The sequence below is a fragment of the Anastrepha ludens genome, chromosome 3 (genome assembly GCF_028408465.1).
Source record: "Anastrepha ludens isolate Willacy chromosome 3, idAnaLude1.1, whole genome shotgun sequence".
Taxonomy (NCBI): domain Eukaryota; kingdom Metazoa; phylum Arthropoda; class Insecta; order Diptera; family Tephritidae; genus Anastrepha; species Anastrepha ludens.
Genome location: NC_071499.1, coordinates 102,882,173 through 102,899,397, shown reverse-complemented (window position 1 = coordinate 102,899,397; position 17,225 = coordinate 102,882,173).

Sequence of the window (17,225 nt, the reverse complement as noted above, 5' to 3'; positions counted from 1 at the left end):
TATCCTCTCTCAGTTTGAGTCTTAAATCAGATCGAATTTAGGTGACCGCCTTGTGATCTGAAATTAAATGAAATGAAAATTGGGCACCCGGGCTAGACTGGTTTTTTCGACTTTAGACATGAATTTAACATATTTCTATTATAGTTGACGACTTGAGCTTACAAGTAGCTTCCTAAAATTTAATTTTCTACAGATTTGTGGATATGACCTTTTAAAAATATCGAAAGTACGAAAAAAGGCCAGAACCGGGTGCCTAACCAAAATGGTGTCTAACGGAGGGTTAAAACCATGGCCTTGAATTCAGCAGACAGCCACACCAGTCTTAAATAAATGGATCTTTTCCTGGATTAGTTCGGTTTTCGTGTTATGAATCATCTTGACAAATCCTAATGGTTGCCCCGGAGACACGATTTAACCCTGAGGTGTGCGCACTGATGAATTCAAATCGGAATGCAATAAATGATGCATACACTTAAAACGATTACAATGGCCGACACAAATTCTGAAACAATAAATATGTTGGCTATACTTTTCGAAATGATATCTCAGAAAAAATAAATAAAAATTGTTATGGATGAAAATGGGTTTGAAAGGGAAAGAGTTTTGTATTTTATGTACTGTTAAGATTAAGAGGGTAAAACGAAGTATATGCTGTCTACAACGCGGAACACACGGCGGGTAGGAACGCACGTCATTGCGGACAACTATACTTTCGAAGTTGTGCCAGAATTTATTTATCTTGGCACCGCCGTTAACAGCAACAACGATATCTGCCTGGAGATGAAACGGAGAATCACTCTTGTTAATAGGTGTTACTGTGGGCTAAGTAAGCAATTTAGCAGTCGAGCCCTCTCTCGCATGGCCAAGCTGACACTTTACAAGACGCTCATCATACCCGTATTGCTTTATGGCGCAGAGGCATTGGAAGTGTCACAAAGCAATGCAGCCGCTCTTGGGGTGTTCGAGAGAAAAGTTCTTCGTAAGATCTTCGGTCCTGTGCGCGTTGGCGAAGACTACCGTTCAAGAATGAACCACGAGCTGTATGAGCTCTACGCCGACATTGACGTTCAACGCATCGCCATCCAACGCCTGCGTTGGCTAGGGCATGTCGTGCGTATGGATGAAGAAGCTCCAGCAAAGAAGGTGTTCGAGGGCGAGGTCCAAGGGAGCCGACGCAGGGAAAGACCATTGCTCCGGTGGAAAGACCAGGTGGAGGAAACCCTATGCTCGCTTGGTGTACAGAATTGGAGAAGGCGCGCGCGGAGCAGAGGCGCTTGGAGAGAGCTAGTGAGGTCGGCCGTAACTCGGTAACGGGTTGTTATGGCCACCTAAGTAAGTAAGTAAGCTAAGATTAAGAAAAATATCTTATGAGATTATATGCAGCCCGCGGCAAATGATAAAAAATAAACATTTTCACCCTTTGTCCTTTGTTTTTTGAACGTTCAATAATTTATAAAATTAAAGCTATTTGCGTAACAAAAACAATATAAATCCAATCTACGAAACTTTCCACCCTAGCTCTACGTTTTTTACTTGGAATATCTAGAAAAATGGTTGGTCAACAGTTTTAAAGCTCATTCAATTTTAGTGAAATTTTTTTTTTTATATTCCCCATTTATTTTATACATCTGTCCTTTGACATTAAGTATGTTGTTTAACAATTTGGTCTGGATTTATATACATCGCTTAATGGCCAGTGTCAAAAGCGATAAAATTAAAATAAACGAAATAATAGCAATTAAATAATATACAATAATACAATACAAGTTTTACTCTACACGATTACATTTTACAACTATTTTTAATTATTTTTTTTGCATATTTATGGTTTTTTAGCATTTATCATACTAGGTCGCTTGGTCGGGTTCTCTTTAAACGCCTTTTCCCGTTTCTTTCCCTTTCAAGAAGTTTGTTAATTTCTGCATTACTGTGTGTGCGTATTTTTTCAAAGTCCGTTGTTGTTATCTTTTTGATTTCTTCGTCTACTCTTGCTAATATATATTGAAAGTCCTGTGGATGTCATCATTTTTCGTGTACCTGTCAGACATGGTCGAAATTCGAAGAATCTTTGATTGCTGTCGTTGGATTTTTTCTATATGAGTTTTTTTAGCCGTTCCCCACACCTGTAATCCATATAGCCAGATTGGTTTAATCATAGTTTTGTACACTAACAGTTTGTTCTGTATAGTGAGTCTGGATTTGGAGCAGACTAACCAATGAAGTTGTCGAAGTTTTTCTTTTATTTGTTTGACCTTTTGCTTTATGTGGTGACTCCAATTTAGTTTGGAGTCCAAGTGAATTCCCAGATATTTAGTAGTTGATTCTATTGTAATTGCTTTATCATTTATTTTAATTGGAACTGCGGTAAATTTTGTTTTGTTAGTAAATATAACCTGTACGGTTTTGTCTTCATTTATTTTTAGGCACCAGTTATCAAACCATTCCTTAACTGCGTTTGTGCATCGCTGCAGTTTTTCAGTAGCGATAATTAAGCTTTTGTCTGACGCTAATAGTATTGTATCGTCTGCGAACGAAATTGAAGAATTAGTTTCGTCAGGAGGTGGTATATCTGCGGTGAATAAAACATATAGTAGAGGGCCAAGAACGCTTCCTTGCGGAACTCCAGCAGTTATTTGATCAATACCTGAACATTGATTGTCATATTTAATATAGATGCTTCGGTCGGTTAGATAGCTTTTTATGATGAGATAGTAGTCAAAAGGTAGCATTCTTTTTATTTTGTGGAGTAAGCCTTCATTTTAGTGTAATAAAGTGCAAAATCGTTTTAATTTTTTATAATATTTTCCCCGACTGTGTTGCATATCTTCTTCATATAACTGATGCCTGAAATTTTTTTTTACATATGGGGGAAAAGCGCAAAACAGGATAAGTCAAAATTTCGATGTGCGTTTTGTTGCGGGGTGTGCATAATACCAAATGTAGTCAGAAATTGTTTCTTGTATTTTTAAGCCTGTAGATCTTGGAAAATTAGGTTGGAAAGATACGATCCCGCACAGCCAGCTGCAATTGTTTGTCTTTTCCAATTTCACTTTTCTAATTTAACTTTGTTTCTGCACCCAAATAATGAAAACGAAAACTAACTATTTATGTAGTCCAGTGTAAATGCATTTCATTCCGAAATGCTTCTTGCATAGATAATAGTTTTATCAGAGAATGTTAATGCATTAACATTCTCTGGTTTTATTGCGAGAGAAAACCCGATAAGTGTGTTAGAAATGTAAGTCAAGTTGTTATTGCTCTCACGAGCTCTCCATAACTACATGTTGCTATTAAATATGCGTACAGTGAACAAAATTTGCTTAGCTGGGCATTGCTTCACATTGAAAGAAAGAATCTATACTATAAAGGTGAATGTCTGACACCAAATGACGAAAAAATTTTTATACATTCATTCACCCAATGAAGGTTATATGTAGGCACGTTTTTGTGATGGAACTCCCTTCCCACAGCCCCCAGGCCGCGCCACCACTCTCATTCGTCACTAATAATCGAACGTTTGCTTAAATTTAATCTAAAAAATCTTAGTTTTTCCAATTTCCCACTATTTATAGCACAATCTAGACTTCATAATCTGCATAATCTGTTCAACTATGACCCAAATTCAAAGTTCAAAAATGGTTTGAGATAGAAAATTAATAAAAATAGTTTCGCTTAATATTTTTCTGATTGGTTGTTTTGATTTTATTCAACGAGGCATAGCAACCGTTGCCGGGTATTGTAATATTATGGTTATTAATTAAAAAAATATTTCTATGAAGTTATTAATTCTCAAAACTACACCTAAGCGAGCGGGGCCGCGGGTTAAAGCTAGTATAAATATAGTAATAGAAGTAACTGCGAAATAAATTCCTTCTATGTATTTTTATGTCGAACGGAGATAACTAAAATTATTAATATTTGAAATTCATTAAAGGCGGAGATACGAAAGTGTGTTAAATATTTCATGAAATTTGTTAGCCGCTTACAATTCAAATTAAAATATTCACGTTTAGATAAAAATATTCGTAATTGTGCTTTTAATTTGTTGTCATTCGTATAACTGGCTGCCAGCCAAGCAGGGGTATCGATCGAGAAGAAGAGAATCCCTTTGACTTCTTGGAAACGTGGATACTGGCATGCCCTGTTGAAATGTCAACTCATTATCCGTGTTCTCTGCCCAAAAGTCTATGGGCAAATCATCTAACATCTCAATATATTTTAAATTGCTCATTTTTGTCGTAATGAAGCATAATTGAAGTATTATACATATAAAAATGCTCCGCATATCATAATGGAATCGCCTCTGATATTTGTATTTATATTAAAATAACCCATAAAATATTTATGAATAACCCATTTTTGGTGGGTTATTTTGCCGAAGATCATATCAGTGGTAGCTAAAACCATCATCATCTGAAAAAATATTACTGCGCTAGCTTTCAGCGTTCTAAGATGGCCACGCTTAGTAACTGGACATAGAGTAGAAGGCTCAAAATCAACCGCGACAAAACTGAACTAATTGTCTTTACAAGGAAATATAGTCCCCCTGCTAATTTTCAGAGGTGTGGGCATTCCTTTGAACGAGAATGCTAAGTACTTAGGATTCATATTGGACAGGAAACTTAAGTGGAAACCTAGTATTGAGAATAGTGTTCAAAAGGCTAACATTGCATTGCACACATGCAAAAAGTGGTCGAAGTCAAATGGAGATGGACACCTCTTGCTACACACTGGCTTTACAGAAACGGATGTGTGGTAGCCATCAACTCAAAAGGCAAGCTATACGAAACTGCTGAGCAAGATCCAAAGAACTGCGTTTTTATGCATCACCGGCGCTTTGAGGTCCACCCCCAAAAAAGTGCTCGAGATGCCAGTCAACTTGCTGTCGCTTCAGCGCTTAGACTTAATAGTATGGCGCTATGGAAGTCTCGGCGTTTCGGCAACCCTTCTTCATTGAATACTATGAGTAGTTATAATTCACAAATTGACTACTCACTCCCTAAGGCCGGCGGGCCAATTAAAAGGTCAAAAAAATCGATTTTTTTTTTCCTGAAATCAATAGCTTAGATATTCAAGAACATGAGACACAAATTTTCAGAGTTAAATTCCAAGTATTTGCAGAGCTACAGAGCCGAGTGTAGTGCGGCGTCGAGCAACCGTGCGCTTATTGTTGACTTTGAAGCGCGTTTTCTCGGCTTTTCATTTTCACGATTTTACCTAATTTATGTACACGATTGCAAAAAAACTAACGAGCTATCCATTTCATTCAAAATGCGTTATCTTCAGTATTGTTTTCTCTTCTATGTGAACTAAAAAAAACATCCAAAAACTTTTTTGAAGCGACTTTTTTACCCAGTTGAAGAGTTTTTTTTTCCTTGAAAAACCACTTTTTTTTCTACCTTCCCCAAAAATTCGAATTTTACGTGTTTCTCCCAATTTTCTTAGTTCACATCGAAGATAATTACATCAAAATTAATAATCTTTTTTTTTTTGTTTTCAGATGAAAATTGCAAGTTGTATCTTGTACAGAAGTTGGATACTTCAGTGGCAAGGCGCTCTGGGAATCTATTGATAACTCGGCTTACAATATATTGTTGGAGATTGTACAAAATTTTTTTTTTAGTTCAAATATATATTAAGCTATCCCAAAAACTTCATTTGGCTAATTGTTTTTTTTCTCATCCTACAACGCTTCGCGAAAACTACTGAATTTAGGACATCTAATTGGCCCGCCAGCCCTAAACTCACCTTCGACAGGCTCTTCAAGTCTAACAACCCGTTAAGAAGAGAGTGGCAAACTCAAAGGACATGGATAAGAGGGGAAATAAATTTTTACACCGACGGATCCAAGCTAGAAAATAAAGTGAGGTATGGGGGGTTTTCAAAAGAACTAGGTCTAGAATTATCTGTCTGTCTTCCGGACTACTGTACCGTCTACCAGATAGAGACTTAGCCATAACAGCCTTAACACACACGCCGTAACAAAAACCACGATAAATATCTTCTCGGACATCCCGGCCATCCAATCAATGGAGACAGTTAGACTAATATCAAAGGTTACTCAGGAATGCCTGGCAGCTGTAAATGATATTAGTACCGTCTTCAAGGCCGATCTGGCTATCTCAGAAAGGATACTAATCTTGTATTTTTTAAAAAGAGAGGCAACATTGGAATCCCTATGGCAACTTGGCTCCAGGAGGCCAATAGTCATGGAAAATACATGTGTTACAGCCAGGCTGGTTTGTCTCTCAAGAGAGAACATCTCGCAGGTCGTGGCTTGTGTCAGCGGTCAATGGCTGTTAGGAGTATTTTCTCATGAATACTGCAGAAGTTGTAGAGACGAGGAAAAGGATGAAATAGTAGAATACTTCCTTTGTAATTGTCCAGCCTTAGCTAGGAATAGAGCAAAGTTGTTGGAAAAATACCATTTTGACTCTCTTACGGAAGAGGGTCTAACTGGTTCCTTGAAAAATAAACAGTCAGGTTCCCGTGTTGCACAGAGTTACCACAACGGATCTACAGGTCTAAGTATATTGGCTATTCTAAACCTATTGCCACAAAAACCTAACCTAACATAACCTAGGTTTTAGACAAATTTTATGCCCTTTTACAAGTTTTAGTCTTGCCACTTTATGTGATTGAGCAAGTTGGCGTCTTTTTCAAGGTTTCTTCTATTTTATGTTTTGGTCTGCACATACAATTTGTTGAACTCTTCGCTTCCCTATTGGAAGTTGTAATGTTTTCACTATTTGTGATGCCAAGTGGATTTTTAGTGGCTTCTTCTTTAATAACATTACATTGGCGTTGGGATATTTTTGTATTCATTTTTAATTTTTTTGGAGAAATCTCATATCCATCTCCTAGCTTCAAAAACTTCTCACAACCTTCTCCAATCGCTGGATTTGACGGCTAATTTCTCTATTCGTCTCCATTTTCGTTCACAATTTTTATTTGGCCCTTTTTAATATCATCTAAAAGCTTGTTTCTTGCCATCGTTAAGTGAGATCTGAAAATAATCACATAAAACTGTAAAGTAAACTTAATTTTAAAAGATATTCACAAGAAACATCAAAAGAAACGGATAACTTACCACCAGAACAAACAAAATAAGACTGCGGTAAATCAAATTACGCATCGTTTATCAACGTTAACGATGATAAATTTAGAGCTATCAGATTTTAAATGGAAATAAATCAACGAAAATTCAAATTTATTTATTATTTTTAATTCGGTCATCCGTAAACACCAATTTCAATTTTGAATGACTCGTTGGAGGACTTTGGTCGATATCTCGTGAATAACTGTAGTAATGTTTGCTTCCAATACCTCCATCGAGGTTAGTTTATCCACAAAGCATTTACTATAGATTTTACAATCCCTCACAATTAAAAGTCTAAAGGTGTGATATCACACAATCTCTCTGGCCCATCCACCGGTCCGAGACGAGAGATAAATTGATTACGACGACGCAGTTTATCCTTGTCTTGTTGTTGTGGAGATCACGAGCTTCAATTTCCGGCATCAAAAAGTCGTTTATCATGGCGCGGTAGCGTTCGCCCTTCACTGCTACATTGGCGGCAGCCTCGTCTTTGAAAACATATGGGAGGATGATTCCTCCAGCCCATAGGCCGCATCAAACCGTTATTTTCAATGAATGTAATGGCTGTTCTTCAAAAGTTTGGGTTGCTATCCCAGCCAAATATGGCAATTTTGCTTATTGACGTAGCCATTAACTCAAAAATGGCCCTGATCGCTGAACAGCATAAGTTGGCCTGAGCGCGTGATTAACACTTTTCACAAGCATCGATTTTCGTAATAGCTTGTACGACTTGTAAACGTTGTTGAGGCGTAGGTCTTTTCATGATGGAATGTATATGAACAGTGAAAAATTATGTATTTACAGTAGTCACGCGTGATCTGTCAAAAAACCCTTTTGGGTAAGTACCTCCTTTTCTTCTTTTCCTCTTTCTTCATTCAACCTGCTTTTCATCGTTTCCATGCGAGAGGTTGCACAATTTTGGTTTGTTTTCACTAATATTAACTAGTTACTTTTATATTAAGTATACAGGTTGGTTGAAAAGTAAGAAAACAAAAATTTAAAAATGTGCGATTTGATATTAAATTGGGTTTATTATTTAATTTAACCTCCCTTAAGTATTTAGTAGTCAATGGTTAAGTCCAGACAACCTACTAACGGGATTTTAGCACATTTTGTACACCGCCGGATCTAAAGACATCGATGGTAGCGGATCTGGATGGTACTTAGACGGAGACACTAAGTACTCCTACGCTACAGGACAGATGGTCACGGTATTCTTAACGGAAGTCTATGCCATCTTAAATGTTGCATACTGGCTAATTGAGAAAAAGTGGCGGAGTAGTAGTATTGGAATTGGTAGTGAATGTAAGACAAAACGGAACAGTGTTGCAAAACACAACAAAAATTTGTGTTATTTGAGTGCCTAGACACTACGGTATCACAGGAAATGAGTTGGCTGATAAACTCGCTAATGATGGCTCTGCAAGCACGCCACACCACTGGGCCCTGAACCCTTCGTAGGGGTAAATTCTACATTGGTTCAACTATGGATTGCTGATTTTATGAGGTCTACCCATGGAGGCATTGGTCTGAGTTGAGCTCCTGCAGAGTAGCTAAGTGCTTTGTGAAAGAACCAAATAGGAAATTAGCGACCTTTCTCCGAAATCTTAGCAGAAAAGGCGTGGTAGGTGTTATCACAGGGCACAACACGTGCCATGGGAATCATTGGCGACCCAATATGCCTCTCCCGCCGACGTTTTCTAGAATCAGATTTACGCTGTTGGGCTGCGATGTACTGAGTATGGATAAAGTTTATACTCTTCTTCTTCCGGACCTCTTAAGATTCATCAATGAATCTAAAAAATAAATGCGGAAGAGCGACCTCGTACCATTTTTTCCGTTTTACGATCCATATTGTAACCTGTTTCTCTATTCTTTTCACTGTAATCTATCCGGAGGTAGTACAATGGTCTTCCTTGTCTAATCTAAAACCTCCTTTAAACACAGCATTCGTATTCCAATAATTTTATATGCCATATCTGTAGTGATTTTGCGGAAGCTCTTCAAAATACTCTTCCTCAGTTTTTTTATGAATTATTAACGAATACAGCGGTAACTTTCGGATGGCTTTACCATATGTAATTCTTCAAGTGAAATATGGAGTTCATCTCAAATGCCTTGGATATCAGCAATTTCACGTTTGATCAAATGGTATTACATACTTGCTCAATGATTTTTGGTGTTGTTCCACGTGCCTACGTGATTCACCTTCGCTGCGCAGTTGGAATTGAAAGAGCAGATTCCTTTAAAACTTTCACAATTTTTGTACGATTTTCTGTTGCTGACAAATCATCCAAAGCAAAAAATTCCACTACTGCACGATATTCCGTTATTCCCACTGCAAAAACTATACCTACTTGCACGCCACCTTTAAATGGCTTGTATGTAAACAAAGAATGAACCGAAAGGTCAAAATAAAAATTGGGTTTTAATTTTGATTTCACTACTGGTTAATAGATATCGCATTCAATACTTTTCAACTAACCTACCGAAGGTGTTGGGTAACGCGCGTTATCAGATATTTATTGCCTCGTTGCAGATTATGAAATTCACTTTTATTGGCGTAGCTCTGCTTTTCCTTGTTTCTGATACAAAATATTTAACTACGAGTGCATAATAATAAAATGTATTTTGGCATATACTTGAACCCTGCTTATGCCGAATTTATGATAAGCGTTTTATTGAGGCCTCACACTTGGACGGTTCTACGGTTTATTTTATTTGAAGGTATAAAAATGTATGGAATCTTACAATTTTATGTATTTCGAGGAGCGACCGGCTTTGCTATTTTTGAATGACTGCAATTACATTACATTTCTAACCGGTTTCAAACTTTTGTGGGAAATTTTTTCGATTTTTTGTGATTTTGATGATTGTCACAATTTGATGTCCTCCACATCTTTCGATTACAGTCAATTACAGATGGCGTTTTGTTTTCGTTTTCTTTTTTTAATTTAGGCTCAAGTGCACATGAGCGTAAAAAACACACTCATTATTTCTGTCCATTGCGATTCTGCAGGTATGCAAAATGCTTATGGGACGTGGAAGCGAGGGAGATAGTCACGATAGTCAAGGCGTGATTAAGGCTCTGATGATGCAGATCCAACTCTTGCAAGGAGGAGATCAAATATCTTGGGTGCGCAGGTAGCATATTTTTGATCTTGGTTTCAGGACATACGAACATAGAGGGAAATGAAATTGTTGATGAGCTTGCTAGGAAAGGGACTGAATTGGCCTCAGAGACCTCCTACCCGGTCATCGGCAGTTGTTAAAGGGGCACTACACAAATTATTTATTATTTCTCAGCAAAGCGGGAAAGAGGTGAAATGAAATTTCTGATAAGCTTGTCACGAAGGGTAGTTAATTGGTCTCAGATACCTCCTACCCGGTGATCTGGGGGATCTATTGTTAAAAGGGAATTACGCAACTTATTTCTCAGGCAAGCGCAGAAAAGATAGAACTCCACTTTTTCGTGTGCTATTTCGAAAACCCTTATATATATATATTTATATATATATATATATATAATTGGCGCGTACACCCTTTTTGTGTGTTTGGCCGAAGCTTCTCCTCCTATTTGTGGTGTGTGTCTTGATGTTGTCCCACAAATGGAGGGACCTACAGTTTCAAGCCGATTCCGAACGGCAGATATTTTTATGAGGAGCTTTTTCATGGCAGAAATACACTCGGAAGTTTGCCATTGCCTGCCGAGGGGCGACCGCTATTAGAAAAAACTTTTCTTGCATTTTGGTCTTTCGAACCAAGATTCGAACCAACGTTCTCTCTCTGAAATCCGAATGGTAGTCACGCACCAACCCATTCGGTTACGGCGGCCGCCGGTCGAAAACCCTAGTATAATAGACGGAGGATTCGAAAGGACTGGGGACTCATCGCCATCCAATTTCCAAACTCGTAGCTGTATTTACCGGTCATTGGTCGATTAGCTCTCATGCGCGAAAGATAGTATTACCATTTCACACCCATTGTAGAAAATGTGGGAAGTGTAAATATCCAGGTTTGCCAGCTAAACAATTAAGGTCACTGGATGCACCTTCCTTCGATAGCTTGGCGCAATGCGTCAACCTAAATCCCATCAATTTTCTCCATTACATCAACAGCTTTGGCTGGCTGTAGATATCTGCCTGTTGCAGGTCTCATAATGGTATCAAAACGTCACTATGGGGATACTTGGAGAGGGCAGAGTGGTACTTCAACCATTTCACCTACCTGCCTACCTATTCCTTTCCATGCAGATTTTAATTAAGGACTTATGTATTGTACATGTAGATAGAAGGTGTATGGCACGAGATCCGGCGAGCAAGATTATGTTCTAACACTCACTTGAAGCACATGGCTCCTGAAAAATAATGAGAAATAAGCTCTCTCATTAACTTGTTGCCATACCTATGACTTTTTCCTCCTAGTTCACGTCGTTTAGTCCTTAAAAATTAGAACAACTGATTGCCTTGTAAAATTAGTTACTGAGTCCGAAAAACATGATCTTTATATCCGCATACATGGGGAATACCGAAAGGTAATATAATTTTGTTCAGAAAACAGTTGTTGGGTTTCTATATAACATCATAAAAAATTGAGATAGAGATACATACCTATAGTACAATCAGATTGATGAGAGGGTTCGATTTACTTATGTTCATGCTGGGTAGGTAGGTAGCAGTGAGAGTCGGTCTTTAACCTTAGATCTCTAAACTGAAATCAGAGTTACTCTGTCAGTAACCATTCGTCTCACAGACTACAAATTAAAACCAAGCATATTTTAATATTTCCTTTTTTATTTCAAAAACATTAGTGTAAATAAAGAGAAGCAATATATTCTTTCTATTAGACGAATGTTTAGTGATCCAGGTTAACTGTTTATCTGCTACTCCTCGTTAAACCATTTTATTTTAAGTGCAAACCCATTGAACTGACTGACACTTTTTTTTTTTTTTTTGTCGGGACAACTAGCAAGTGCAGCACTCAGACATTAATTGAGTCCATTGTACTACACTTGGATTCCCTTTTAATTTTCTTTAAATCTACCCGATCTCCGAAGAAATCTGAGTAGATCTTGTGGTGCCAAGGAGCCAAGATGGTCGCTTCTTAACACATCAGTGCCAAAGACCTCAAACCTGATTCGAGCGAAGGCGGGGCAGACACACAGGAAGTGGTCCGCCGTGTCATCCTCCTCTTCACAAGCTGGGCAGAGTACACTGTCTGAGATGCCCAACTTTTCCATGTGCTTTACCCACAGAAAGTGGCCCCTCATCAGTCCAACCAGCCGTCTACACTCCCCTCTGCCTTATGACAGAAGGGTTTGCGACAGTCGATCGGACATGACAGGTAACATCAGTTTTGTCCATCTGCAGCCTCTCTCAGCCTGCCAAGCTCGCTTGTGGGTAGTAGTTACCCATTTGCTAACCATGGCCGTGATGGCCGCAGAGGGGAGTGGCAAAGCAACTTCTTTGGCCTCAGAGCCCATCTTAGCTAAGGAGTCAGAGGTCTCGTTACCCGCGATACCCAAGTGTCCCGGGACCCATGTTAGCATCAGGCTATTATGTCTACCGACATAGTTCAGCCTGGATTTACAGGACTTCACTACCCCTGATGTGGTTGGAGGGCTGTCTAAGGCCATAAGCGCAGCTTGGCTGTCGCTGCAGACACATATAGATCTGCCTCTCTGACACTTACATATATCCCTAAGGCCATCAGTATCATACAAGAACGATGAGCTAAAGCATCTAAACCTGGTGGAATGCCAGTAACAAAGAAGATGTCTGACAAACTCTTCCTTTTCCTCTCCCTTGGAGTTCTGCAATAGTCTAAATGAGGTACATTCAATCTTTGACCATGTCGACCTAGGAGGCAGTGGCTTGTAATTCAAGCAACTAACATAGAGACGGTAACGGTACATGTCCAACTCTCAACCCCTCTTGTTTGCTAAATGACAATACTATATGATAACTCGAGCAAAAATTATTATATTTCATTTGGAAGACAAATTAGTCTTCGTCCAAGGTAGTTCGGCATTGTAAATGGGCAAAGCCGCTCAATAAGCACCCTCTCCCCACATACTATGTATAATATAATCGGTTACTCTTAAAAAAGATAAAAATATATAAATACTTCTGTTATGAATGAATCGAAATTCCTCAAATTTGTTACAAATATGAACTAAAAAAAATTAATAAATAAATACGTTGGAAAAAAAACGGTCAAAAATAAACGATGCTTGGCAAAAATATGAAAATTTTTGATTTACGTTGTAAGAAATACAAAACAAATCTATTTTCGAAAATTTCTTTTTGCTCATTTAGAAAAAAATTAAGATGTAAATAAAAAAATCCTTCAATAGATATGCTGAAATTAGTGTAAAGAAGACTTCACACTAAACAATTTGCCCTGACGTTGGTGTTTGGCGCATGCGCCCTTCTTCTAAAGCCATTGTGCAAAGATTTTTAGAGGTGTGCTCTTTAGCAGACCGTTATTAGGCTCTGAGCGAAGTTGGCAGAATTAGCTGATGGGCTGACGTCACTTGGAATGTGTTTATAAAAATACTGAGATGTGTTGGTGATATACGAAAAAATCAACCAATGACGTTTCGTTGCCTTCAGAACAACGACTGATTGGATAAGTGTGTGGATACATGTGATAAGATCGTGCAGAATTCGGCTGCCGAATCTCCCAAGTGTTGAGGTAGCCAAAGTTCCCCTCCCAATTTTCTTTTTCACCGTAGCGTTAAAGAGCAAACCTGGTAAGTGTATTATCCTTGTTCTAAATCAGCATTGGTTTCACCACGCTTCCTATATATCGAGGGTGTTTTTAAGAACTTGGGAATTTAAAATAATAATGCCAAATAGAAATATTTTTAGATTGATTTTTTTTTATTGTATTATAATCTGATAGCTAATGACATATGTCCGCCACGGCTACGATTTGCATGGTCTATTCCATGAGCCCAATTTTTGACTACTTTTTCCAATAAATCTGGCCGTATGACGTCAATGGTGGCTTGATTATTGCAATAAATTGATTTTTAAGCGCCATGTATGGTAAGATGCGCCGTCTTGTTGGAACCAAATGTCGTCGATGTTTTTAGAAAAAAAAAGAAAAAAAATTCAGTTAGCACGGCTTGATAGCGCTCGCTATTCACCATGACGCCAGCGTGTAAACCGCATGCAAAATGGACAAATTTTATGAACTTATCGAACAGATTTATTTTTTTCGAAGTAAATTTATACAATTTGGCTGCCTTGTTCTGGCGTTAAACGATTCATGATGACTTGTTAAACCTTGGTTGGTTGGTTGGTTTAAGGGTGACCCCGCATCGGAGTGCCACATAGACCGCAAGTTGGGTCCGTTGTGTTGCTCTAGAGCTCATTATATTATATGATTTCCCCACCTAACCGAGATTTTTATTATAGATTTTGGTCCCAAAATATTAATTCGTTTCGAGAATTTAAGGAGAGATTTGATTTTCAGGTCCGAGAGTACTGAAAGATTCTCAATTGTTGGAGAGCCTAGAAGAGCGAGTTGACTTCTGGCTAAGCCGGGACAACTGCACAGCAAATGCCTGCTCGATACTTCCTCATCTTCGTCCTCACAGTATCTGCACAGGTCGTTTTGAGAAACCCCGAGCCGACGTGCGTGAGTGCCCAAAAGGCAGTGGCCGGTGATAAAAGATATTATATGCCTTAGTTCGTGTTTCGATCTTATAAGGGTTTTTGTCTGTTTCAGATTATAGGATGGCCAGATTTGTCTGGTCGTAACGCAAGTAGTTTCCACTCGCCACCTCCGATCAGCAATGCTGTGATATTCTCGATCAATGATCATTTTACATATTGCGAGCGGAATGTGGATTGTGGGTAAGTTACTAACATTTGATTGCGCAGCTCCAGCTCTTGCGAGCTCATCAGCTTTGCAGTTATCTTCGAATCCACTGTGGCCCGGTATCCAGATAACTTGGACAGAATTCTGAACACTTATCTGGTGGTTTTCTAAGAGATAAGTCACAGGATCGAACCACATCTGAGTGGGTAGAAGAGGAGCTGAGTGATCGAACGGCCGCTTGACTGTCAGGGAAAAGCGGATATCCTCAAGTGATATTTTCTTTTCTAAGATAGTTTTCGCAGCATACCAGATAGCGCATACTTCCGCTTGGAGTACGCTACAGTAGTCGGGTAATCTAAATGATAGATTGATGTGAGGGGAATTGGAAAAGATTCCAAATCCCACTTTACCGTTTTGTTTTGAACCATCTGTATATATAATCAGAGGGCCATCGATTTCGGTAAGGTTTGTCTTCCATTCTTCCCTGGCTGGGAGTGAACAGAAGAATAGCAAGGGTGGTGATGGAAGACTTACATGATAGTCTATGTCGGAAGAGATAACAGTGTTCCTGTTCAGCATGGCCGAATGGCCAAATACTTTTTCCATTTCGATATGGCATTCATGCGTGTCGCTGCAATCGCTTTGCCAGCCAGATCGATAGGGAACAAGTGAAGCAACGTATTTAGAGCCTTAGTAGGTGTTGTACTTAGGCATCCTGTTATCAGGAGGCAGGCTGTTCTTTGGACTCGATCAATTGTGGCTACTCTACACCGTTTTTCGAGTGCTGTCCACCATACAATCACACCGTAGAAGAGTATCGGTTTGATGATCGAGGTATATATCCAATAAATGATCCGAGTTGAAAAGCCCCTGGTTTTGCCTATAGCTTTCATACAAGTATAAAGAGCTATGAAAGCTTTTTTACATCTGTTTTCAATGTTCAATTTCCAACTCAACTTCCTATCTAGAATAACTCCTAGATATTTAGCTGAATCTGATAGAGGTAATGATTCCCCTGTTAAAGTTATTGTTTGCAGTGGAGGAGATTGTTGTTTCCCATTGAAGAGAACAAGATCTGTCTTTGCTGGATTCACATTTAGTCCGCATTCGGTGCACCATTTTGACAGAATATTGATTGAGCGTTGCATGAGCTCAGTGAGGGTATTCAGGTGTTTGCCTGACACGCAGAGGGTAATATCATCTGCATAGGCTACAACCTTGCAGCCTGCTTTTTCGAGATTTCGAAGCAAACTGTTTACATCGAGATTCCAGAGAAGGGGTGAAAGTACTCCGCCTTGAGGAGTGCCTTTGACGGCGTACATTCTCATGCGGATTAACCCAAGCTCTGAAGTGATTATTCCCTTTGGCTGGGCACCTATTATGGCGCGTCCCAGGTGGTGTATAGGGTACGCCACAGTTATCGTCTGTGGTTAAGTAGGTCATAGCCTTGGTAAAAGCCTACTCGCGAACCAGCCTGGTTCTCGTCAACCAACAACTATGACAGGGGGAACAACATGCTCTGCAGTGTTACTGCACGCGTGCCGTAACTGCCATAATTCCTGGCAGTGACCCATATCCATTTCGGTGGACGGCGAGAAGCCACTCGTATTAATAGGTCATGCCTCTGCTAATACGAATGGAATAAACATGGACTCACGGGGAGAAGGTCACTTCCTTATATCAAAGGCTACCAATCCAAGGTAGAACAGCACACGCCGTGGGATGCATGGCTTAGGGTGAGCTAAGTCGCTAGTATGCGGACTCTGGGGCACCTGTCGCATCCCAGTTTCAATTCGACTTACCACGGTATAGGGCTCTGGCGTGGCGGACCCCATTATTTCCCTACTTAAATCCCAGGTTACGACTGCTGACACGTCAGCTGACTGACCGCACCGCAAAATAATGTATAAAACAACAAACAAACAACACAACAAAAACAACAAATTCCTTCCCGACGCGGAAGACCTCTTGGCTCCACCAAACTTATGGCGGGGTCAAAAACCACCACCCCTTCGGTGGCGAAAGTGCTCACTAAGAGCAAAACCGTCAAAGTGACACCACCGCATTCCCTTGTGGCTTCTACCAACCTTACTGAACAATAATGTTAACACGGTTTGCCTTTCTCTCTCTCTTTATGTTATCGATATCGATAGTTCTCGCGCAGCTAAAAAACACCCGTTACAAATGTATGCAACCCCTACTAGCCAGACCCCAACGTGCGCTATAGAAATATGTTAAGTAAGAAAACAACGTAGTAATGTCAGAAATATTTATTATACCATTTATCAACCACTGA